Source organism: Watersipora subatra, chromosome 2, assembly GCF_963576615.1.
Source record: "Watersipora subatra chromosome 2, tzWatSuba1.1, whole genome shotgun sequence".
NCBI lineage: Eukaryota > Metazoa > Bryozoa > Gymnolaemata > Cheilostomatida > Watersiporidae > Watersipora > Watersipora subatra.
This window is the reverse complement of record NC_088709.1, coordinates 45,029,445-45,057,029: the sequence shown is the minus strand read 5'-3', so window position 1 is coordinate 45,057,029 and position 27,585 is coordinate 45,029,445. Positions and strand designations below refer to the sequence as shown.

Genomic DNA, 27,585 nt, shown 5'->3' with positions numbered 1-27,585 from the left:
CCAAGTTAATGTCGCCTAACAGCTTCTTAGGTATGGCCTTGCTAACTCTCCGTTGTGAGTCTAGCATATATATATATATATATATATATATATATATATATATATATATATATATATATAGTCAAAATGTAGTGAATAGGAGGCCACTTTGGAAAATATATCCACGATATAGGGCTTTTGAATAATAGGGGGCTTCTGATAGGAGGCTTCGCTAAAAACATGCTAAAACAACTCTACTCGTCATGCTGATCGCATACGTATCTATTTTGCATTTTGCAAAAATTTTGCAGGAGAATGCAACATTTTGGAAAATTTTGCAGGTTGGGAGGCTCTGTAGTATGAATTGGAGGGCCTCCCATTAGCGCATAAATTGAATTTTTTTATACAAAATTTGGAGTTGTTTTCTCTTTTGCACAAGCAATTATCTTCTCTTTAATTTCATGGACTCCTATTAGGTTTTTTATGTCTAGCATTAGATAGTCTTAGTGTCAAGGTCTACATTACTTCTTTTTATATGAATTTAGCTAAATTCCATATGATATTTAATTTTAAGGATTTTAGTTGCAATGAACCTTGATTATTAGATAAAATGTTTTAATAATAGGTTGCAAAAGCCAACTAATTCGGTTTTCAGGACTTTGGTCAACTAATGCCAAAAAAAAGACTTATTGGCAAATATTTTTGTGCTTTGATCAAATGTTTGTCATATTGTTTATCCACATGAAAATTTTGTTTCACCCTTTATAGCTTGTTCGTGTTAAGCAACACAAGAACTAGCATTTTGTTAGTTTTAAACAAGTTGCAATAATGATCGGATTGGTATCGAGATCATCATAGTTTTCACATAGAAACAAATACACTTTGTGATCATATATTAAAGCATCGCATATATTCAAGCATGCTGCAAATATGCCCGTTACATTCACAGAGCTAAAATGTTCAAAACATAAATTTCAAACATGAACTGTGACCACTTTCGTTACTAAAACATGTTCATCCAATCCAATCATTGCTACTAGCAAACAAAACTGGAAAAGATAGCATGTGGTGGCCTTTGAATTATAAAAAAATTTACGATAAGAGCCTTCGATGAAACCAAGGAGTAACTTTGAACACACTGTGAAGATTACATAGATATTCATCTCGCATTTATCAACATTGGTCAACACTTTCATTTCAAAATATCATGCTTAGTCAAAAGAAAAAAATGAATTCATAAGCGGCCCCTTTAGGGAGTAGAGTTTAGAGATGTTATAAGCTTAATATAGGCGTGTCAAACAAATAGTTTAATTGAGTGCAACAATGACAAAGACAATATTATTACAAACAATGAGTTTGTATGAACCTAAAGGTCTTTTGTGAAAATGGAACCAACCATCAAAAGCAGCCCGAACAGTTGTTGCAATACCAAAATATTGAAAATTGAATGATTTACAAAGCATAGCATCAAACCTTTTGTCAACAAAAATGGATTATCTGATTTATTTCTGTCAAATAAAGTTTTAGAGCTTCAAAACACTGCTGCTACAATAATTGTCTTGCGATTTGTGTGAGCAGTCACTTGCATGTTGAGTATAGTGCAATATGTTATGGTTAGTGTAACCAACGGCTAGGCACAATTTTTTTACAATAATATTCTAGCAAGACATCTCTAAAGTAATTGGCAAGGGAACTTTGCTGATTGCAGACACGCCCAGTTGCAGAAAGAACTTCAAGCTTGGATGTCTTTCCTGTCACTGGAGACCTTTTTGGAAATTGAACAACAACCTGTCGTTTGAAGGTCAGGCATTCTAGACCACTATGCTTCAACGGGTAGAGTTGCTGCTCTTCCTGCAAAGAAACCATTTAGTAAGTTGTATAGTTGAAAAATAGGAGAATTTTGAACCCTACCCATTTTACAGACTTTCCCAAAATATCAAGGAGGTTTTCTAACATTAATTACTAAAAAGTGTGTTCCATCACTTTGTTTCAAAATACTTAGGAAATGGACCTGAACTTTAAAAGGAAGCTCTTGCAGTGGGTTACTTTGGCAGCACTACTACATGTAGGTGTGGCACAGAAGATGTCTTCCTACTGAAACTGCATAATTACATTTCTCCTAAAGATATTGCAATTCTAAGTATGCTGATGTTCCACCTAACAATAAAACTTTAATCAATAAGCTTTTCTTTGAAAAAGTTTGTTTTAATGTTGTGGTTAACACAAATCATTTCGCTCAGTAAAATTAAAAAACAACGATTATCATCAGTGATTTATTTCAAGCTAATGCTTCTTTGTTCAAATCTTAGTTAAGAATGGTATCATTGAAATATAATATGTAATAAATAGTTGGATTAAGAAAAGCTCTATTTTACAAACCAACAATTACAGCGGTACTGTTCCTTTCCCTTCTGAGCAAAACGCACAAAAATCAACAACATTGTACACATTCAGCCTGTACTATTATGAGAACAGTATATGTCCATCTAAAGCCACAGTTGGAAATCAGAAAAAAAAATTGTGTCACATAGGATTTAAACTTGCAAGATTCAACGCGTTAGACTGACACAATAACAATTGTGCTAATTGACCTTCTTGCAATAGTTTGCAATAATTGAATGTTTAATTATTGCAACTGACAATATTTTACCGCACTCTAGACTGCCATGGTATTTTTAGTACAAACCAAGTTTAGTCCAACTCTTGAGCTGAATAAAATTATTAACTGTCTAACAGTCAATGTTTTTTTCATGCACAGATTGACTATTTAATTGTATAAAAATCCCTTATTATTCAGTTGGCCTTTAACACTCTAAGGTTGGTGTGTTTAGATATGCCTATTGCTGCCATCCATGTACCAATTAAGCATCGGCTTACTGTCAGTCATTTTACTGAAAGATCGTGATTTTACTTCATGGTATGTTCACGGGTTTTTTAAACTTCAAACTCTAAAACATTTTTGTAACATTTTATTTTGCAAACGTGTTACCAGAGCTATGCACCAAATCGACATGTTTATGCTTTGTGCATTACTAAACCTATGTAAAGCTGTGATCGCAATGAAACTAAAATGATCATCTCCAATTTTACTTACACTTACAAAACTATTATTTCCGTCAGAACTTAGCAGATTACCGTCAGAGTTAGTGCTGCGTCTTTCATTATCTTTCTAATTACTAAGCCAGATTTTGAATTGGCTGCAATTTCATCAACATATGTAACTCTTTGTTTTTTAAGTCGCGAGGAACTTGCGAAGGCCATAATAACGCTAAATAGTTCAAATGTTGAAAAAAAGATGAGCGTTTCCGAGTTGAAATTTTCCAAACAAAGTCTTAAAACAGACTTGCGAATTTATGCAACTTTCATAGAAAAATATTTAGACAACACTGTCAATACTATAAAAGTACTAAAGGTCGTTGGTTATGTTATCAACAAGTAATAAAATTAAGTTACTATGCGACTGCTTGAAAATTTGCTATAGTGTGCATATGACAGTTGGCCATACACTTTGCATAAATGCGCATATGGCAGCAAAAGGGATATCTTGCTATGAACAGTTTCTATAGTTACATGTTTTCCACGCGCTTCTGCCTTGCCAGTATTTAGGTATTTTATATAATAAAGACATTTAGCTTTAGCTGCTACTTACCACACTCCTAACTGGCAATAGTTTGAAACACCAGAATAGGGTTGTAGTCTATAGCACTAAGCTATCGTACAATACTGTTTTGAATGCATCTTAGGGTGTATCATCTAAGTACTTTTACTATCGCGAAATTCTGCTTGCGACCTGAAACACAGAGGTGAAAAACACTGACTGAAACACGACCACACAGTGGGATGCCAATTTAAAAGCCAAGCAGAACTTCATTGAGACAGCTGATCTAAAAAAGAAACAATATTTACTTGCAACAGGCTGAAACAACATTTACATACAACAGACAGTGCAGCTCGGCACAACATACGCGTATAGCCAAGATCAATGTTCTATGGCTCTTACAAATATGTTTGTATAAAACACATTTTTATTGAGTAGCTGATTAATTAGCCTGTCATACGTGTACCTATTTGAAAGAAAAGAATCATCTGCCTGCATTGAACCAATAGAAAACATGTTAACAACCCTCACCGACCTGGGATTTTCCGTTTTTTGGGAGCACATATTTTTGTTCTCGCAATTTCGTTTTTTACTACAAGTGTAGTAAAAAAACCTTGGTAACTTTAAAGGTCTGACACGGCTGGTTACTTAACCAGCCGTGTCAGACCTTTAAAGTTACCAAGGTTTCAGAAATGGGCAATCAATAGACTTTTGAAAATGGATTACTGATTGCTTCCTATGTTATTAGCGGAAAAGGCTGAGAACACGACCGAGCTCACACTGCAACACACTTTTAGCTTTTTCTTTGCATCATTATATGTAATAAGTTCTGTTGATTGATATGTTTATAAAAATCTCATAGGCGGTGTGGTTCAAAAATAGGGGCCATTCTAACCTGAGGGCACACACATTCATTGGTAAAAGTTAGGTCTTTAACAAAAGCCATTACATTTATGAGAATAGCGATTTGTATAACAAAATATGTTGTATTCTAATAAAAAGTGTATTACGTTGTTCTATATAGATTGATATGGTAATGATGCTACCACTACCAGGCACACTGGCCTTTTAGCTATAACTAAACAACCATTTGTATTAACCGTTTTAGGCAACACTCTTGCTCACTTAAATTCTTGAGTTGTCTGCTCCTGTAATAATATTATGTTTTCCAAACTATGATACAATTAAAAGTGCTCTTGTGAATCCTGGTCATCAAATGTTTTAGCAATTTTTTATAACATCAAATGGCAATTCAAATTTCCTCTCTTCCAACAAGATCAATAATTTTTTTAATCTGTCTTAGCATTTTCAACTTATTAAAGAATGAAGTAATAAATTGTTCAAAAATCATGAACTTGTGGTATGACTACTACTCTATTTCTTACATCTATCGCAAAAAATTATCGTCGACTTTTACGGACCTCAATTGCAATTTAAGAAAGCTTAAGATGAAGAGCTAAATATATAAAATAAGTACATAGATTCATTGCAAGTTTACCAATTTTTGATGAGCTGAAATAGAAGTAGCATAAGTTGAATCAGTGCTTTTATTGAATAACAACAGGTTTTATGTAAACTAAAATCATTTATTGTAGGCAGGTGACACTGGAGGCAAATATAAACAGACAAGATCCTCATGCACACTTTTCGATCAATGTGGATTTTATTTGTATTATTAATACTGATTACACTAAAACTATTTAGTTCTTCTTAAATGGCCAGTGATCAAATTTTGAAATCTCACATTGCAGATGCATATTAACCGACTTAGCGTTGGAAGGCATTTGACACCACAACGATCGTTTTCCCTATATTTTCCAAGTTTATTAAAAATCCAAAAAGTTTACATCACTTCTATTATTTGAATTATTTTGATTCTGATCAAACAAAAAGTCACTAATGATCGCAGGATCAAATAATCTTTTATTTTACCGTTTTGAAAGTCGAGCTGATGTTGACTGTTTTTTCCAAATTTTATTCTTTTTCAAGGAGAGGCAATTTGTTTAGTTTTTAGCACAAATCAAAGCCTCTCAGATAATCATTTCATATTGTAAATCATCAACCGATATATTGTTGATGATATTTAAAACTTACTAGTGTTCATATCCTTTGTTTAACGTTACTAGGCGACAGTTTTATAAACGTCTACCGAAAGCGACATAAATTTTGTTTCTTCACGCAACCGGTAAACGACATTTTAGTCGTTTCTCTGCCAAAGGGTTAACACTAAAATAGTACGTCCAGCAAGTCCAGCAAAATCAAGAAAAGTTTAGACCAACAGATTTTGCAAGCAAATAATTTTTTTAACAATAATGCTTCAAGATGTCATTTCTTACAGAAATAATTTTTTCAGTTGTCTAAGCTAGGATTATTAAAAATAAGTCAGCTTGCTTTATAACTCGCATGTTTTTAGACCACTTTGAATTACTCTTTCTAGGTTTAATGTTTTCTTCCAAAATACGCATGATACAACTAAAACACAATTAACACTAAAATAATATGTCCTAAGCTCCAACGAACAACATGAGCCTTCAATTGCTGTGCAGACGGCTTTTCTCCAAAAATTGTAATCTATTTGAAGAAGGTTCAATGCTGGGACAAAAAAACATGAAGTTGCCCTTTCGAGCACTTTAAAAAAATTCAAAAAATCTGAGATTATATAGACATTATTAAAGTCCTTTAAATAGCTCAGAAGTTTTTAGTAGAACAGATTTTCAGCCTTGGTTTACACGATTATGGCATGTGCTTTTACAATAAAGTTACTCTGCCATTGGCATGCAAGTGCCACTGCGCCTGTTTGTTACAGTTCGTTTTTGTAACACTATTCAAGAAAACTGAAATAATTACTAGCTCAGGTAAAATTTCCACTTTAATGCTCATATCAACCGATTAAACAATTAAAAACATTCTGGTTAATTGGCAGTAGACAAGAATTTGGAGACAAACAAGAAGGTGAAGTAAATAAAAGCAACAAAAGACTGATTGATACTTGTTGTTGCTAACTAACAAGGTGAAAGCGGTGTCTGTCTGACTTTTCATTTATCCATCGTCGGGATACAGTTAGGAAAAATATATATTTTTGATGAGACTAGAGCTCATAACATTCATCTGGGTATATCAATACTCCAATGCTTGCACCAATAGGTAGCTTTCCAATTTTTGGGAGTTTATGAAAGGCTAGTCATTTTTTCTATTTTTTGACACAACTGACATCTTCTAATGGCAAACTAGTTTAACTCTTTTGCTACTGCATAAAATTCTGACCGAATGATTAACCTTCCCAAATTAATTCAAACGTTTTTTCGAAAAAAAGCGATATACCGCTAGTATTTAAGCAATAACTCAAGAATGAAAACAGATATTATTTTACTGTAAAATGCATCTTATTTAAAAGAATGTTCTCTACAAGGTAAGCTTAGAATTGTTTGGTGAATCTCATTCTCACAATTTTTCTGACGCTTTGTTTGCGATAACGATCTGGTTTTGCCGTTTTGAAAAAATGATTGGAAATTGAATAGTTGAACAAAAATAATGTATATTGGTTGCACCTGACTAGCAACAAGGTGGTCTCGTGCGAGACCAGACTTTATTAGTCTAGCTAATGTGTAGGTTTCGTAATGAAAAGCAAAGTGAAACCCTATTGAAACGTCAATACACCGGCTTACTGTCTGTACTTAAATTACTGTGAAATGTTAGAATGGTTGAACTGCAAACGAATTATATTGGTTGCACCTGCTTGGAAACAAATTTCTTTAATTGGAGGCATAATTTGATGTGTCTAGCTAATGTGTGGGCTTCCTAATAAAAAAAGTGAAACCCTATTGATAAGCTGATGCATAGGCTTGCGGTGGCAAAAGAGTTAACAATGTACTAAAATCTATAATAGCGAACCCTATACATACTCTTATTGCTCCAGTTCGGCAAGAATGTAAACTATATTTTTAAAGCCAGCTATAAAATTCTTGTCATTGAATTTGAGAATTTGCACCAACTTGACACTTTACTTCATGTGAAAGTATTTATGTTGCATCAAACAAAAGCTTTACATAAATTATTTTTAGGTGGAGTTCCCGTTATAAGAGGAATGCATTATAAGAGCATTTACTGGACAGATATTCCAACCAGATAAAGTCCAAACTATGCCCATACACTTGAAGTTCATTCTTTGAATTACCATACTGGGATTGAAATTGAAATACGACATAACAGTCAATCAAGAGAACTTCAATTTATTTATCATACAGGAAACAAATACATTATGTTTAGAGAAAAATGCAAGTGTTTTAACAAAAAAAGTTTGAGCCATGTACATGTATATATAGTACGTAAAAAAAACTACTTTTTATTTTGCGATTTCACTTTTCACAAAGAACCAATGTCCCTGTGTATCACGAAAAATGAAGGATAACTGCAAAAGATAGCTATGACAAGCAGAACGGGATTTTGAGCAAAAATTGGATTTATGACAAACAGATTGTAAGTAATACTAATATGCGAGTCAATCTATTAACCAACATGAATGCCATTGAAAGTTATAAAGGGTATAGCATGGGGCAAATTATTAACTCTTTCGCTACCATAAGCCGATGTCACGGCTTCCGAGGTAATATAAGTACAGACCATAAGCCGATGTATTGGCTTATCATGAGGGTTTCACTTTTCTTTTCATTACGGAGCACACACATTAGCTAGACAAATCAAACTCTGTCTCTACCAAAACAATTTGGTTGCCAATCACCCGCAACCAATAGAATAATTTTTAGCCTAACAGTTTCATTTCTACTTATTATCAAAACAGAAAAACCAGATCATTATCGTCATGGCAATAAGAAACACACAGCGTTCATTCAACGCAAAGAAAGCGTCAGAACATTTGTGAGATTGGGACTCACTAAACAGTTTCATAGTTATTTTGTAGAATTTTTTTGAAAAAGATGCATTTAACAGTGAAACGGTAGGTTTTGATTTTTGTGATATTACTTAAATACTAGCTGTATATCAGTTTTTTGAAAATTTGTTTGAATTAATTTTGTTTGGTCAGAAATTGATGTGATAGCAAAGGTGTTAAATGTATTTGCCAAAAATAATATAATTGAATTTTTAAGACTAGAAGTGATTTTTTATTTCTATAATTGTAAAAGCTCATTCTAAAGCTCATTCTACGTTTCTCAATATTTTGGTCTATAAACATCGTGATTTACCTTCACTAAGTTCTTGTGTCCACTCTCTTCTGACCAGAAACATCCCAAAGATGTATGTAAGCTGTTTGAACCTTAAATTGCCAGTTCTGTAGATAACTTGACTAGCATCAAAGAGGATGCAGGACATGTTATGGCAGCACTCTGCAATGATTCATAACAAAATAGAAATAACAAGTTTTTTTTAATAGAACCTTTTCCGATTTACATTAACTGTTTTCAACATAGGTTTACAGCAAATCGTTTGCAAGTTCATTGATTGCTGCAGAAAAAAACAAAAACTGAGCAAGTAGAAGTGTATTTGGTATTCTAGCCCTGACATTCAATCACAGCTTTTATATTCCTCACCGGTGTAGTCTTTAGGCATTAGAAGAGCATGACTTAAGCAATGTGAACAAAATTTCAAAAACGATCACCAAGTCATGAAATCGATTGTCAGTTGTCTGACCTTGATTTGGACTTGGCTTCTAGATATTATTGTAAGGTAAAGTTTAGAGCTCGTCACCATGGGTGTTAACTGCAAGTTTCTGTTCCTGTCTCAGACGCTACGCTAACCTATAGTTTGTACAAGTGCTATCACCGGTAAACAGGTAACAGGAATGCAAGAACACGACAACTATAAACATGCAAGGGTGAATAGGAGCTGTGTACATAATTGAAATTAAGCAGTTATTCACAGGGCATAGTCCAATTTGTAAAACATAATAACCAGAACCTGACGTTCAACCAAATTATTGTTAACCTTTTCCACACCGTTCCCGTAAATCTTATGGGCTGAGAGCGCAGTCTCAGCGCACCAAACCCGTAATTGCCATCAGATCTGAGTCTTCGATAGGTATTTTTTAAATTCATTTATTTATTTTAAAAATGGCACTAACATTTTTCATTAATATTTTGAGGAGTTTTAAAAGATATCATACTACTGTTTTGAGGCTGTAATTACTCCCTTCTACGCATGTGCAAAAAGAACACTTTGTTAGAAGTTGAACGGTCTTTATGGAAAGCTGATCATCATGAACGGATGCGATATTTGAAGCGCTATTAAAAAGATTTGTTTACAGGAAGATAACGACAGGTTTGAAAGTGAAGAAGGGGATTTTACACCAAAAAATGTGAGGAAGCCGATGAAAGTAAAAAAGAGAATCAACAAAATGAATGGGATTGCGAAAGTGAGACTGAAACGGCCGGTGTTGAAACGGCTAATAATGACGGATATCAAAGAGGAGCTGATTTAAAACCAAAATAATTACATTTTGCTAACAGTCTGGCAGGAGTATAAGTTTGAATTCTTAAACAGGTAGGTGTTTTTTATTATTCAAAGCTTTTTAAACATCGGTCACTATAAATATTATTTTGAACGAAACAAATAAATATGGCCTTCAAAAACATTGCGATGCGTCGGAGCCTGTTGATGATAAAGATTTGGCGAGTTGTTTGTTTAGTTTTGCATTTAGGTATTCTCAAAAAGCCTACTATGCTGCCTTACTGGTCCACTGTGACATTCCTTTATTATCTACGCTGATTTTTAATCAATTTAAAAATTGAAAGAAAATTAGAAGCAAGCTTACACTTTATTGACAATTTTGAAGACCCTACTGGCAATAAAATGTTCAAGTTAGAAAAAAATTTTGCCATGACATGCGACTGGTTCTATCCTGTTTTTCACTCTGATAAATTTATATCTGTAGATGAAAGCTTGCTGGCATGGGAAGGATGGCTCAACTTCAGACAGTATATTCCATCTAACAGATCTAAATTTGGAATTAAGTTATTTGCTTTCCGTTGCTGTCTCTGGCTATGTGCACCAGTTGTCTGTATACATTGTCGACAAGCAAGCTGAATGCACTGGCAGCGGAGTCACAAGTGGAATATATTTGTGCAAGTCATGTTTTGATCTTTACCATGCTAACTAAATTTATTTACAAATGGTATTTTATTGTTTCCGCAAATGCTTCACTGCTTTGTATTGCTAGCATTTTTACATAAATTTGCTAATCTATTGTATTAGTTGTGCATTGGTGTGCTGCATTTGTTGCACACTTTCATCTTCAGAGCAGCGGTCTAATCAAAAAGTTCTGTTCTCATATTGTTTTGCAATCTAGTAGTCCATGATTTGCTGTTTCTGCTCATAATAAATGTTACTTCATGTTTTTTGCTGCTTCACCAAATGTGTGAATATAGGCTCGCGAATTAATTCTTCTTGCACACAACCGGTTAATGTTTGCTGCAGCACACATAAACCTGTGCATTGACTTTATATGCAAAACTTTTACATAGATCTATAGTCTCAAGAAATGCATAAAAACTAGAGCAAAAAATCGTAACTGCATATAATTATATATGTCTAGCTGCCAAGTTTTTGCAAGCTGTGTGGAGGAAAAAATCTCATTCTGCAGGAAAGTTTCTCAGCTTCCAGATGCATATTTATTCACAGTTTTGTGCCAATTTGCACAAAAGTTGGAGCAACCTTGTCGGGTGACTGTCTTGCGCTGCTTATGGACAAGGCGTCTTGAGCATTTCCAGTGGCGCTCCCGCTATACATTGGAGCTCATAACTCCACTTTCAATGCTCTTGGACGACTAATTTTTTTTGAAATTGTTGTGAACATATAAATCCATGCAGGAATTATTTATACAACATTGCAAAATTGCTTTTAGTAAATATAAAAACAATTGAAAATGACCGACAAAAATAAAAAAACTCGTCGCTTCAACGAATTGAGAGTTTTGCAGGAAAGCAAATGCAAGCTAGCTACATAAAAAAATCAGCTTGTAGAGAAATTTCTCAGCATTCCTATGCATGTTAATTTATGTATCTACCTCAATTTTGATGAAGGTTGATGCAGTTTTTACGCAGTGGTATCGAAGGCTCAAATAACCATAGTAAATGCTCTGGTGCGCTGGGGGAATTCCAGCCGTAAGCCCGCGGTCACTAAAGGGTTAGTAAGAACTCTGCACCAGCTTCATGAAGCTAAAAAGTCATACATAATAGTTACATATATATGGAAAAAGAGACAAACCAAAAAGCAGCAACACTTATTCAATACTAAGAATGATTAACAAAGCTGAGAATATTAACCAGCATAATGCGCAGTAGCACTGACATACATTTGCTGCTTGAATGGTATGTTTCCAACAAAAAAAGCGGGTTCATTTTTTTAAAAAGATTACTACTCCCTAACAAGCAAAATGATAACAAGCCACGGAACTACGAGTTAGCAACCTAGGCAGCTAAGTTGTACATGTAATCCAGATGAGTCTATTACGGTTTTTAGCAAGGCAAATAATTAACCAATATTTGAGTGTTCACCAAACTAAATTTTCTTTAATGTGCCATTTTTAGCGGCACAAAGAAATCAAATTTTTGATGATCATTTGCACCGACTTGAGGCAGGTGGTAAGAGTGAAACAAACTAGATTTGTTCGACTTAGTCAAAAGCGTATAAAAGTATTAGGCACAATTAGCCACATCAATACTTGTTACAGAAATATCTATCATACTAAGATAGAGTTTAAAATCATTTCTATGAAAAGCCTGTTGCAGTGGCTTCTTTTTGTCCTGGGAACATTTAAAATCCTTTAATAAAAAATGCAAAACCTTTATAAAATATATAGTATAATATAAAATTAAAACTGGTAGCAAATTTATGTTAGCTATGACATATTTTTATTGTAGTTTTACATTAGCACTATTTGTTCTAAACAGTGTGGTAACTACATGATGTATTTAACAAACTAACGTCAACTCCTTTACTACGAAAGGAATTTCTTTACTGCGACATAAGTAATTAGTGACACCTAATTTCTAAAATGAGTCTGTATAAATGGTTATAACTTTAAACCACATGATCTATTAACAGTATTTTTATAGCAAATTAATCAGTATAATAATACGTTAGTTGATGCCGCGAAAACTATAAAAAATGTGTTGCAGAATGAGAGGGAACACTTTTCGTTCATTTTGAAATTACCGTGAGGTGAGCATAAAACTCGAGTCAGATGATTCATGAATATTATTAGTTTACAATATATTATTACTGATAAAAATAATTACTCTCATCAGCACTATTACTCAATAAAATTACCCAGTCCATAGAACTAAAACTAGTAAAAATTTGTGGCTGTTATGCCTCTGACATGACTGTCATTTCTAAGAAGAAATTGTCATAAAGCAAGTATTCGCAAAGCGAAACTACACTTAGGTTGTAAACATATTTTTATTGGTTCAACATATACAAACAATTGCTTTTTTCATTCAGGTATATATACAGTAAAGTAATTTGTCAATTACTCACTAATCATAAACAATTTGGGTCATGATCTCAGAAACCATGGTTAAATCAGTGGTTTGAGATTGGGAGTTATCTACACTACTATCAAAAGGAGTGAGTTCACAGCTATTTTGCAAAACAAAATTTTGATTTTACCTCAATTACAGCAGGTTTTATGGTCAATAAACTGAATGCATGTAATTAATGCATGCTGAATGCTGAAACCATTAATGCCAAAACATAGTTCCGAGAAAACAAGTGTTGAAGTTTGAGAAACAAAAACTAATGCACAATTGTGTTTACATTTCAAAATGTCATAGCAACCAATATCAATCAAGATGTTGTGATATTTATCTAGATTTCTGAATTTATATCCAGAAAATTATGCTGAAGTTAAAAATCTAAACAGATTGTAGCTGGTTGTCATAGAAATAGCTGTATATCTAAAAAAAATGTATTACTTATTCAGTTAGTGCAGCTTTATAGTCGGATAACTCAACTTCATGGTTTGCGACTTGACCATGGTTTTTGAGATTGCGACCCATTCGTACAAAAGCTTGACAAAGCCACATCATGCAGCACTTGGTTATGCGAAAACACTTTGACTATCTTTACTGTCCTACTAGGTTCACAGTAGCTCAGGAGTTGAACAATTTGATTCGCACTGAAACAGCTTCGTCAAAAGAAAACAGAAGCAATCAGTGTAAAATCTGCTTTGTATTACTTTTACGTCATGCTTTGCTGTATTTGAGAATCATATTGTATACGTGTATAATTCAAAAAAAAAAAATACCAGAGGTTTCCAAGCTTTTAATATTAATCGAGCTAATTATTATTATAGCTAATTTAATTCTTAAATGATTAAAAAAATAACTGAGACAATTTATGCGTAAATTATTGGTGAGCTTGCAACAAAACTTACATTACAGTTATTTAGTCTCAAACCATTTACCGTATCTTACTCTGCTGTGTTGTAAGTGCAAAATATGGGGAAAAGTGATCACAAGATCTTAAAAGATCAAAAGCAAACAGTTAATCGCAGCCATCACAAAAACGTCATAGGTTGGAATCCCTTTACGAAACGGCTAAAATGGGGTGTAAGTTGCGCAGTGATGGCTTCTGTTTAAACTTTTTTGCAACCTCATTTGTCAAAATATTTTTACAAATTTACCTCATGTATTCAATAAATCATGTCTATTGTCCTTAGGTGACTATTTCCTGATCATTGTAATGCTGTCACTTTGAGCACTGATATCTCAAAACCTCGCCTAAAAATTATTTTATTTTTTAACTTTAGTTCGAAGGAATGTATACCATCCTCTGATGACATGAGGAGCCTGTTGGTCACCTGCGATAGTCAAAGGATTCTGCAGAAATTGTTCGTGCTTTTTGACAGGAATTATGGGTCACATGATCAAATTACGACAAAAAAATTACACCAAGCTGAAAAAATTGTAAAGTAGCGAGCATTTATAATTGAGCATGTATATTTGATGAGAGCTTCCCGGTAGAACCCGAAGTGTTTGTCATAAACTAGTGCTACGAGACGTTTTATACCGAGGCTGTGATTGGCCTTTAATTTTACGTGATAACACTGCATGTCAGAACAATAACTACATTGAGTTGAGTACATAATCAAAATACAGGGATTCTAACCTACGATGTTTTCCTGATGGCTGCGATTAACTGTTCATTTTTGAGCTTTTAAGAGCTTGTAATTACCATTCTACAAATTCTGCACCTACAACCCAGTAGAGTAAGACATGGTGAATTTTTTGATACCAAATAACTGTAATGTAAATTTTGTTGCGAGTCGACCTTTAAATGCAACTGCATTTTGACAGCATGTTTATAAGCAGGCTTGATGTAAGAAACAGAGTAAGAGTCATACCACAAGTTCATGATTATTGTGGATCATGTCCACAAATTATTACTTCACTCTTCAATATGTTGAAAATGCTAAGAGGGGTTAAAAATTTATTGATCTTGCTGGAAAATAGGAAATTTGAATTGCCACTTGATGTTATAAAAAAATTGCTAAAAATATTTGATGACCAGAATTCACAATAGCACTTTTAATTGTATCATAGTTTGGAAAACACAATAAATTATTATTATTAAATAGGAAAATTTAATTGCCACTTGATGTTATGAAAAAATGCTAAAAACATTTGATGACCAGGATTCACAAGAGCACTTTTAATTGTATCATAGTTTGGAAAACATAATATTATTACATGAACAGAAAACTCCAGAATTTAGGTGAGCAAGAGTGTTGCCTAAAACGGTTAATACAAGTTGTTTTTTAGTTATAGCTAAAAAGCCAGTGTGCCTGGTAGTGATATGGTAGCATCATTACCATATCGTTCTATATAGAACAACGTAATACACTATTTATTAGAATACAACATATTTTGGTATACAAATCGCTATTCTCATAAATGTAATGGCTTTTGTTAAAGACCTAACTTTCACCAATGAATGAAGTGTGCCCTCAGGTTAGCATGGCCCCTATTTTTGAACCCGCCGCCTATGAGATTTTTTATATACACACCAATCAACAGAAAATTTTACATCTAAAGATGCGAACAAAAAGCTAAAAGTGTGTTGCAGTGTGAGCTCGGCCGTGTTCTCGGCCTCTTTTGCTAATAAAATAGGAAGCAATCAGTAATCCATTAATCAATTAATCAATTAATCAGCTACTCACTAAAAAAAGTGTTTTGTACGGAAAACTTTGTAAGAGCCATAGAACATTGATCTTGGCTAAACGTGTACGTTGTGCTGAGCTGCACTGCACAGCCTGTTGTATGCACTCAGTTAATGGACTACGTACAAACCTGCTTGTGTTTTAAAACGTTTCAATTCTGAGAACCCAAATTAAACTCATTAAAAAAATCAGTCAAACTTTGCAAAAATGGTTAATATTTTTATATTAACATTTAAATATTAATATTTAATAATAATATTTTAATAAACTTTATACTAAATTTATACATAGTTGAAATACTGTACATAAATATAAAAAACGGATAATTTGTACATACAACTTCATACATTAGTATTTTGCATCCTAACTATTGTTTTAGTTATTTTTTTGATTGCCAGTGCTATGTTATTTGGGTTCAGCCGACTGCCCAATGTAATTAATGACTGCAGTCTCCAGAGCCAACTATAATCATCAAAAGATCAAGACTAAAAAAACAAGGGCTCATAAACTCACCCTTTAGCTTTTTTAAAAACTTGTAGACCGATATGATTGGTTCTATGAGGAAATGATCGAGGGACTATAGTTCGGTGTGGAGAGCTCATCTTTATTCTCCAGATCAAACAACTTCTACAAAAGTAAAATGTTTGTAACATAATATTAAGTAAGAAAGTTGATGACCACTTTATGCATTGAGCCTCTAACCACCTTTTATTTGGTATTTGCAGACATGTTGAAAGTGGGCTACCGTTAAACCTATACTTGAATGCTAACTCTATTTTAATGGTACTGCTATTTGAGACCACTTAAAGCAATTGTTTGAAAAATTGAGGACCATTTTTTATTGAAGGATGGGAGTAGGACTGAAAGATAGAGTGTTGTTGCATCAAAATAGATGTGTTATGGTATTTTTTTGAGGTATTATTATCGCGTTTATCAAAAGTTAAAAAAAAGTTTGGGGTATCGATCAAGTCTAAAATAAATTAAAATTATACCGCAAAAGGGTTCACTTTATGCAAAGAAATTCAAAGCAACAGACAAATGGCAACAAGTGTTGAAACTAATGTGTTGAAAGGTCTATGCGAGGTCATTGAGTAAAAAGCTTATTAAGTGAACTAGTTAAGGATGACCTACCAGCCCTTGAAAATCAGGTTGGTTACGCATCCAATGACTGGGAAGAAGCGTTGAACTAGCATTTGAGATCTGTTCACCATTGTAACATCTCTCAGGAAAGATGACTTTAATGACTACGTAGGCCTAAACAGATAACAAACTACTGATCCACGACCAGTTGATATGTTGGTGGACATGCCGATAAATTTGATATAGGCATACATAAAGTGCTTGCCAACTGGAAAGCAATACATGAGCTGTTATGGATGAGCAGCTTTCAATGCAAGCAGCTGGGCAAATGGCTTTGTACTAGCCTTTGTTATGAAATATTACCCAAGCCTGTGTCAGTAGACAGCTCGCACCTCTGGTAGTTAAAGTGCTAAAATTTTCAAATAAATTAAGTAATTCCATGTCAATAAGATAATACCATAGTCGTTAAATATAAATATAAACTTGTAAAAATTCATGAATTGATGATATGTCAAGTTTTAACGCTTTGATCCTTGCCGATCTTATCAATGCGTGTCAGTAAACCTGGGCAATATTTTCAGCGATCCAAAGAATAGTATAATGATATTTGATCAAACACTAGTAAAAAACCTACCACCGATGTCATCAAACAGAAAAAAATGGTATTTCACCATTGTTCAGGCTGAAACTATAAACTTTTGTACAATTTTAAAAACTCGTAAAAAAATTTACAGATCATATCCATCCAGCACACGCTCATCATCATTTCATGACTCAAAATATACTGGAAAAATATAGTTAGTAAAATATTTTCCACCTACAACACAACAAAGTAAGACTTGGTTAATCTTTCCATACTAAATAACTGTAATATAAATTTTGATGCAAGTAAACCTTTAACTCTTTCACTACCACATTAAAATCTTACCGAATGAATATTCTGCCCAAATTAATGAACCAACTTTTTGAAAAGCTGATATACCGCTAGTAATTAAGCAATATCTCGAGAATAAAAGCAGATATCACTTTACTGTAAAATGCATCCTATTCAAAATAAAATTTTCTACAAGATAATTACAAGGTGATTTTTACTCTTGTACAATATCGAACGTTTTATTTGTATTGAACGAACGCAGTGTGTTTTTCCTTGCTATGACGATAACGATCTGGTTTCACCGTTTTGAAAAATAATTAGAAATGGATTAGTTGAAACCAAAATTTTTTAGGTGCACGCGATTGGCAACACAATTGTTTCACTGGAGACAAATTTTGATTGGTCTAGCTAATGTGTAGGCTTCGCAATGAAAAGAAAAGTGAAACCCTATTGATAAGCCAATATATCGTTTTACGGTCACTACAATTATCACCGCGATTTGTTGACAATACTTAGCTAAAAATATTTACATTGATAGCAAGTAGTTGGCAACAAGGTTGTTTCACTGGAGACAAAATTTGATTAGTCTAGCTGTTCCATAGGTTTCATAATTAAAAGAAAAGTGAAACCATATTGAAAAGCCTATATATGGCCTTCCGCCTGTACTTGAACTACCACTAAAGCTGATATATGGCTTACGGCCTGTACTTGAACTACCACTAAAGCTGATATATGGCTTACGGCCTGTACTTGAACTACCACTAAAGCCGATATATGGCTTACGGCCTGTACTTGAACTACCACTAAAGCCGATATATGGCTTACGGCCTGTACTTGAACTACCACTAAAACCGATATATGACTTACGGCCTGTACTTGAACTACCACTAAAGCCGATATATGGCTTACGGCCTGTACTTGAACTACCACTAAAGATGATATATGGCTTACGGCCTGTACTTGAACTACCACTAAAGCCGATATATGGCTTACGGCCTGTACTTGAACTACCACTAAAGCCGATATATGGCTTACGGCCTGTACTTGAACTACCACTAAAGCTGATATATGGCTTACGGCCTGTACTTGAACTACCACTAAAGCTGATATATCGGCTTACGGTAGCGAAAGAGTTAAAACCAGTCTTTATTTTCATTGGAGGGTCAGTGAATGTCTCAATAGCTTAAAACCTTCCAGTTAGCAAAACCAGAATACATTGAAATCAAGGCTCAGAGGCTAACCATGAGACTAAACCATAAAAATACTCATTTTAATATTATCACCAGAACTATATTGAATGCAAATTTTGATTTTTTGTAATAACAGAGAAAAACCATTCTAAGTAGTAACTCTATGTTGTTATTACTGTTATATGAAACAATACCATTTTAAAGTTCTTGTTGGCATAAGTAACAGCAAAAAAAACAACAAGAAAGGCGCACAGCTAATGGCTAAGTCCTGGCAGTTGTTGTCTAAATTAGAGACCATATGAATGCAAACCTGGAAAGAAAATATGGAAAAAAGTTAGATCGTTTTATCTGGTCAGTACATACCTGCAATCAAGAGCAAGCCAGGCATTGTAGCATTATTACGAAACTCAATATCGGACTCTACAAGAAAAACGACAATTGATTAGCATTCATTTATGTTGGCAAGTTAGACAGTACATCACCAGTTAGACAAAGACATGAGTAATGAGTGTAACCAGTGCCAGCATGTGGTTTACAGCGATTGATGAGATTAGCTCTTTCTCTGAACTAAACAGCAAACAGGTATGAGATTACATAATGCCATACACTCAGCTATATACAAAGGGGTGTTTAAATAATGCTTCTTACTAGTTTAAGACCTTTATTTCTTGAACGGGGTTCTATGTTTGGCTCTGAAAGCTAAAGCTCGAGACAAAAACTTGCAAACTAGCATATTAATGTGTATACGAAGAGCTTCACGATTTTGCATGTACCTGTATCATGGTTCGTTAGACAATCTTCAACAAAATGTTTACAAACAAAAGCAAGGCTAAGTCAAAATAGTCATTTTCTCTCAAATAATATCTGCTACTGTGAATGTTTACATAACCAGATAAACTCATTCGCACCCATGTAGAACGCGAGTTACAATGTATTTATAACATTGTCAGGCACTCAACGCGTGTTTACTCGCGTCTGAAATTTACCAACTCTTTGCATCATTATTTTTCAGTTATAAAATAATACTTTTAATTTGCTATAAAGAAAGATTTCTGGCCAATCAGACAAACTTTAAAATATGCTTCTGTGACATCTCCGACAAAAGTTATAACCCGATTAGTACACCTATCTCAATATCTACCAAAACCGGAAATCATCATGCTGACTTGAAATTTTATCGTTTGTGATAATCTTTTTTCAACTTCAGCAGTAAATACGCGGATCAAAAAGTGGTAAGACACTGAAAGACTGCATAAATCAAATTAAAACATTATTTTTAATGTTTCAAAGTTTCTATTAACTTTTAATTTTGCCAATTTGAATCGTTATGCTCGAATAAAAATGCATTCTTCACGCTGCCAGCTGTAGTCAGACTGACGTTATCTTTCAGTTTCGATAGGATCATATTGGTTCTGAGAGCTGTCTATGATATCTGAAAAGTCAAGAACAGAGTTATTGAAAATATTTTTATTATTTGAAACATTTTCATGAAGTTTTATTCGTGTTATATTGGCATATAGATTTGCTATGCTTTTGTTTGAAGAAAAAATTCAAAGTTTCTCGTTGGGAAAAATTTGAAGTTTCATGATTTTCGTGTTCGTGACTAACTACATCCGTATAAATAATCTTTATAACTATGTATTGTCTGTAATAAATAACTAATTTCAGTCAAACTTAGTATATTTTGCAATTTTTATGGTGCAAATCTAACTTTGTTTCAGCAAATGACATTTTTTTGAAAATTGGAAATTTCCTAAAACTACCTTCTTTGATGCATGAATCTACATAAAAGGGATACGAGTTGTTTGTATGAATATAATATAATTTGAAAACGGAGATTTGGCTGGTTCTTGTGAAATTTAAATGAGTAAATTATCTTAAGTTTGTTTTTTGTAGTAGTAATTTGAATCACGGCAACTTTCCGAAAATCAGCAGTATCTGGGGCAAATCGCCTAAAAATTAGGCAGGTGCGAATGAATTAATATCATTCAATAAAATCAATAATATGTAAATCCGCGACAAAGAGTTTTTCTCATGTCATGCATATCTAATACGCTTCACAAAGCCCTGCAATTATCAGTTCCTGCAAATCACTTGACATTTCTACCGCTTGCTTCAGCTTTTATGACTATTATTGCTTCAGCTTTGCTTCAGCTTTAGCTATTATTGGCTTGCGTGCTCTGGTGGGTTCTTGTCCCAGCTTAGTGCTTTATGTATGTACGAAGATGTTGGTTCTAGTAAGTGTTTCCGATCAAGTTTTATTATTCACAGGTGTGTTTTGCCACTCTCTAGCTAGCTCTGCCCTATAAGCCTGACTCTTATTCGTTCCGAGAGCCACATAATGCGTGTATAATGAGTCTGTGATAATATTGCAAAATACTAGATAAACCGCAGTGAAAACATTGGCCTTGCCTTGAATGTGGCAGCAGTGAATAACAACCCTGTCATATTTAGCCATACCATGTCAATTACCTTTTTTGGTCGCTATAACTTTATCTCTATCTCTTTCTTCAAGTATATGGAACAATTCAAGTACTGTTCCATATACTTAAATTGTAATTACAGGTGAAAATGATTTTCTATCATTTTGCAGGTACAACTACAAAAACATTGAATCTTAAATCCAAAGAATAGAGAGTAAACTTTTAAAAACACTACCCTGCTCAAACTTAATTTAGCAAGTAGCATTGACTGAAACATGTTAGATATCCAGTGTTATATTTCAGCAGCCTAATTTAATCCATAACACCAGAATAGTAATTGTGATATTAAAATACAATTATAATTATTTCCATAGATGCATTAGTCTATAGCAGGCATAGTTGTTGAGTATCGCACATCTTTCAAGCGACTAATCCCAAAATTTATTCATTGTGCTTCAATAATTCATGTGCCAAACTCGAACTCAGAAGTCAAAATTCTAGCAAACATGATAAAAATACTCAAACTTTCTAATGCCAAAAATTGAGAGAAGATAAACTCACATTTCCAGTGAGTATAATTACTCAGGACAAATATTAGGGGAGAAGTGGGATATATGGAAACAGGGGATACATAGGTAACCCCATTATTAGAAATTGTTTACTTTATTTTAGTTTTCTATTGCTTGTATAATATTGTCCAATCCAAAAATAGGTCACTGCAGAAACTAAGATGGCAGCAGCTGCCATCTTAGTTTCTGTCAAAGTGAAAATGTCAAGCATGGAGGTAAGTTACCTTTCATGAGTACTGTTTCGTAAATTTACTTAATATTCTAGCAGGTTTAACATGCAGCAAATGAATGACGTTTACTCAAATTTTTGTTTTTAACATAAATAAACATCTTTTAACCGATTTTAGACAAAATTTAAAACTAATCTGTAAATAACTTGAGAGTTATGGCACTTTACAAAAGTTATAAGCTGGGTATACATGGGCCATTAAGGATGAGGGTAGTTGGACCAGTTGGCCCAACTAATCTACTGCAATGCAAGCGCAAAAACGGATAGATGGGTCAAGCGGCCAAGTATAATTTTATCATAACCCATTCAATTTACGCTTTTAGCCAATACCATAGTTTTATAAAAAGAAAGCAGCAAAAATCTATACGTCAAATAATGTTATGGGTAGTGCTGTAATAAGATATTAAATGAAAAGCTTTCAGTTATATGTATAGCCTAAGATCATGAAATTTGCCCTTATGCCCAAGTTTCCTCAAGTGGTGGCCTCTGAATCCTCCATACTGACCCATGCATCTTTCTTCAAAGATAGATGGCCCATTGACTTTACTATATGAAATTATTTGAATGCAGTTGAAAGAGCAAAAGTAAAACCATGTTCACCGATGCACTTAACCAAGCTCTAAGAGCATGCAAAATTATAAATACAACGCAAAAAAACCTTAGTTATTTCATATTAAAAATGTAACTCTTTTATTGGCTCAAGTATCCTACTTCTCACCTACTCTGCACTAACAAAAACCAACCACAATACAAGGACAGCACAACACAGAATGGGTAAGGTCTGTTGGTTAGGTTATTGAAAGCTGGCTGAAATCATCATTGTTAAAGACAGGGTTTATCTCTATACGAGGGTCAGTGTATGTCTCAATAGCTCAAAACTTTTAAATTAGACAAAAACAGAATACAGTTAACTCAAGGTTCAGAGGCTAACCAGGATACTACACCATGAAAATATTCATTTCAATGTTATGACTAGAACTATATCGGTTGCTAAATGATTTTTGGTAATTACAGAGAAAAACTATTTTAAATTGTACTCTTTTTGCTATTATCATTACTATATAAAACAATGTGAATATTAAATTTTCTGTTGGCATAAGTAACGATAACAAAACAACAAGAAAAGTGCACAGCTAAAGGCTAAGTCGTCGCAGTTGTTGTCTAAATTAGAGACCATATAAATGAAAGCCTGGAAAAAAAAAGAAAAAAAGTCAGATTGTTTTATCTTGTCAGTACATACCTGCAACCAAAAGCAAGCCAGGCATTATAGCATTATTACGAAACACAATGTCACACTCTACAAGAAAAAAAGACATTTGATTATTAGCATGCATTTATGTGGACCAAGTTAGAGAGTACATCACAAGTTACACAAAGACACATGAGTAATGCATGTAGCCAGTGCCAGCCAACAGAGACAGTGATTGTTGACACCCTGTTGACAGTGATTGATGAGATTAGCTCTTTCTCTGAGCTAAACAGCCAACAGGTATGAGATTACATAATGCCATACACTAAGCTATATACAAAGAGATGTTTAATTAATGCTTATTACTAGTTTATGACCTTTATTGCTTGAACTGGGTTCTATGTCTGGCTCTGAAAGCTAAAGCTAGCTGGAGGCAATACATGTCCCGCAGGATACTGGAGAAATATCAAGCAAATTTTGGTCATTGAGTTTTCTGATGATAGGCTACACGCAAATTCGTTGCAAACTAGCATAATAATGGGTATACGAAAAGCTTAATTATTTTTAATGTACCTGTTTCATGTTTGGTTAGTCAATCTTCAAAAAATGTTTTAAAAAAAAACAAGGTTTATGGCAAAATATATATTTCCCCTTAAAGAATATATGCTACAGTCAATGTTTACATAACCACATTAATTATATCAATCAATAATATAAACATCTGCAGCAACAGATTTTCCTCATGCCATGTGTATCTAATACGCTTCACAAAGCTTTGCTAGCAAAGCTTTGCTGGCACTTAGTTCTAGGCTTCTAGCATTATAAAACGTTTATTTTACATGAATTTTTTTGTCTTGAATCTCTATACCGAAAGGTTAACTACTGCTAACCTTTGCCTTGAAACGGTAGCTTTGATTAGCATATAGTAGGCCTACGGAACTAATTTTGTATGAGTATTACAATATAAATTATATATTCTTTCAGAATTCAATTAAAAACTCTTTCTGTAAACCATTTTTAATTAAACTTTTGTTATAGATCTTTGAATCACTTGAATTTTTGAGAAGTTGGAAAAATTTGGGATTTTAAGGATATAACGTAAAGCATGCATCCGACAACCAGCTAGCAATGGAAAATTATTCAGTGATGCATATCTACCAATGTCTACCAATGATCGCAACACTCGATTCCTGAAGATCGCTTGACATATGAGCTTGACTTGACTTGAGTATGAAGCAAATGTTAAGCTACAGTCATCCAAGCTTTCATTGAAAGTCGTATATTTTTGTTACTTTGGATGAGCGACAACAACAAATCCTGTAGCCCAATGTAGTCCCCAAAGTTCAAGGTAAAGTAAAATATAAAGCAAAAGCACACATACCTGCTGCTTTCATTATCTGTTTCATTTCTTAAATACAGTTTTATCCTACTCACGTTGGTCTAAATCAGAAACTTGCAGCCACATAGATCTTCTGCCAGCTCAGTTGTCCTCCATTGATAATACTTGCACTAAAAAGCGTTGCTGACATGAGATGAGTTAAATGAGCTAGATTTGAAGCTTAGATTCGATCCCGAGTGCACTCCGAGTTCACGCAAGCGATAGTAAATCCTACAGAAAGAAATGTGGTTATCAGCACAATTAAATTAGGTGTATGCCCATACGCAGCTACGTAATTTGTTTAATTTTTTGGCTGTTGGATAAATGAAGACTCAGGGTTTACACAGCTGTCTGCAGGTTTGAAGCAGGCCTTACCTTAGCCTATGCAGAAAAAGTATTGTAACTCTTTGATGATTTCAACATAACAGAGAGAATTTACTATCAGGCTTGTAAATTTTTGATGGTTTTAATTTATACGCTACGCTACAGCACGTACACTAATATGTATAGACAATATACATATATGTTTAAAACAATAGCTGGGAGAGACTTGCCAAATTATTGGTTTAAAAGGCAATGATGAAAGCGTGCATAAATTTGAGCACAATTTTTAAAAAACAGTATTTTTGTATTGTATAACATGTTCTAGGACATACAAGTTTGAACCATACAAGTGATTTTAATGCCTTGCCAACCCCTTTTGGTAATCTCTGCTATCTGGTATGCCTATGGGATTTATTTGAAGATCTTAGGGCTTTCTGCAATGCTTAAAAAACAGCACACATTTCACAAGCTATTGGCAAGCGAAATGCATCATGACTAACTGCTTGTCAATGAGAGAAGTTTAAAAAACACTAACATTAAGCGGCAATGAATTTTTTTTTCAAATCAGTCAATTTGAAGTTAATTACGTGATTGCAGCAACATGCCCTATCTAGGGCAACAAGCCATAATGGAGAGCTAGATTTAATGATGAGAAGTTGTGGTTCATGTGACTCTATTTAACCCAACTGGCTCAATGTGAAGTCTGCATTGTGAACTACATGACATGTAAATCAATATAAAACAGTTGCAAATACTTCTAACAGATTAAAATATACATATTGGTGCAAATGTTTTAGAGGCAGCTCAAGTGATAGAATTAGCCATAAATTGTAAAATAAACATGAAATCAGAAATAGGCAGTGAATGTAACAAATATTAATGTGTGTAAAAGTTCAACAGTTTGCTAAAAATGAAATACACAAAATAATTGAGAAAAAATTGCCTTTTTGCCTTCTGTGGCTTGTCTTGGTAGAATAAAATTGAAAATATTGTAGACTTTGAAACTTAAAAAAAATACTTTATAAACTTAGAAGCTTTATCACCAATAGGGTAAGCTTGTTAAGCCATATTGCTCAGGACAACAACCGCCGCTTTACTGACCAGGTCTAGAGGAGACAGTAGACCAAGATGAGCCGAGAATGCGTAAAACTAAACAGAATTAGTGCACATCTCGGTGCCTAAAATAGTCCTAGTCTCAGCCACACCAATCGCAGCAGAAGCAGCAGCAGCTCTCCATCTTATTCATCCCAACAACCAAAGACTGGAAAGAATATTAGTATTTAATAAAAATGTACCTGTTATATAGTCAGGACACATCTGTTGAAGTAATTATCTATTACACCTTGAAAACAAAGAAGTCTGGGGCTGATGTTTGCTAGAAATATGTTTAAGAAATGGCTAAAAATAATATAAGTATTTAAATTTATTACATATATGTTAAAGCCTATAAAGTAAAAGCCTACTCATATTAAAAGATTTGATTGCACTGAAATATCACTTGCTACTGCGCTATGATGACACAGTGTAGTGGCAAATTGTCACTACCATTGATACAAGGTAAAAGATTTGGTAAAATGTTATCTCAGCATTACAGCGTCTACTGAAATGTCAGTATCTAGGTCGTTTCCAAATGACATCCACTGCTTTCATTTAGCTACCAATTATGAAGCCTGGTTATGTAATGTTAAACCAATGACTCATAACACAGAAAATCCCTCTCGCTACCCCTTTTATCTAGCTAGTCTGTAAATCATAGGCCAATCATGAGAACATATCATGTCCTATGCATATATAACAAAGTTATTCACTGCAACTGCTTGCTGTTTCATTTAATTTTTTTTCATATTTATTAGATAGAGCTATGGAAAAGCTAGAAACACTACACAAGTTTTGTTTCAGATTGATGATGTTTGATAGGTATAGAATTGGGCTCGATGTACCTCGGGTTTTTTTAATCTCTGTTGTCTAAAGCACGTCAACAGACTATCCTGCATACTATGCCGCAACTTTGATGCCACAAAATATCCTGATCTCACAAAAGGTTTGCTATTAAAAGTTGTTAAGTTTTTGAGTCATTATCATTGCTCTTTTCTTTTATTTCCACACAACATCACTTGCTTTTACCAATTATTCCATTAGCCAGTAAAATAAACTTCATACCAACATGTCAATATCATGTAACTGCAAGGTTTAAAGACAAGGTCACAAAACATTTTTATGTTATTCTAATCACATAGCTTTGGTAGGGGATTACGTTATTCTTGCAGATTAAGCGGATTAACAGTTGACATAAAACCATGGTCAGGGTTGTCACCATTATGAGAAAACATAACTACTCATTAATGAGCACTGCCCTCACTTGTGCTTGGATATAAAACTCATAGCAATTTCAACAATTGCCAGTCTAGACATCTATATATTTGCATTAGCCGTGCAGTAGCACTAGTAAGTGTGTCACAGCCATGATGCTGTCAGGATAATTGCATTACAAACTTTTACTATGGGTAGTATGCACTATACATGCTGTACAAGTCTTTTATAATGCATACTAATGAGTATTGATTCAGTGACAGTATT

At 33.8% G+C, this 27,585-nt stretch overlaps 1 long non-coding RNA gene across 1 annotated transcript; it reads right to left on the bottom strand.

Moving 5' to 3' along the window:
- Positions 1-11,616: 11,616 nt before the first annotated feature.
- On the bottom strand, positions 11,617-16,959 carry LOC137386939 (uncharacterized). Its single transcript, XR_010977855.1, has 3 exons — positions 16,884-16,959; positions 16,266-16,379; positions 11,617-11,745 (listed from the first exon to the last, which is right to left on the bottom strand). It is a non-coding gene; the product is annotated as an uncharacterized lncRNA (long non-coding RNA).
- Between the last annotated feature and the right edge of the window lie 10,626 nt (positions 16,960-27,585).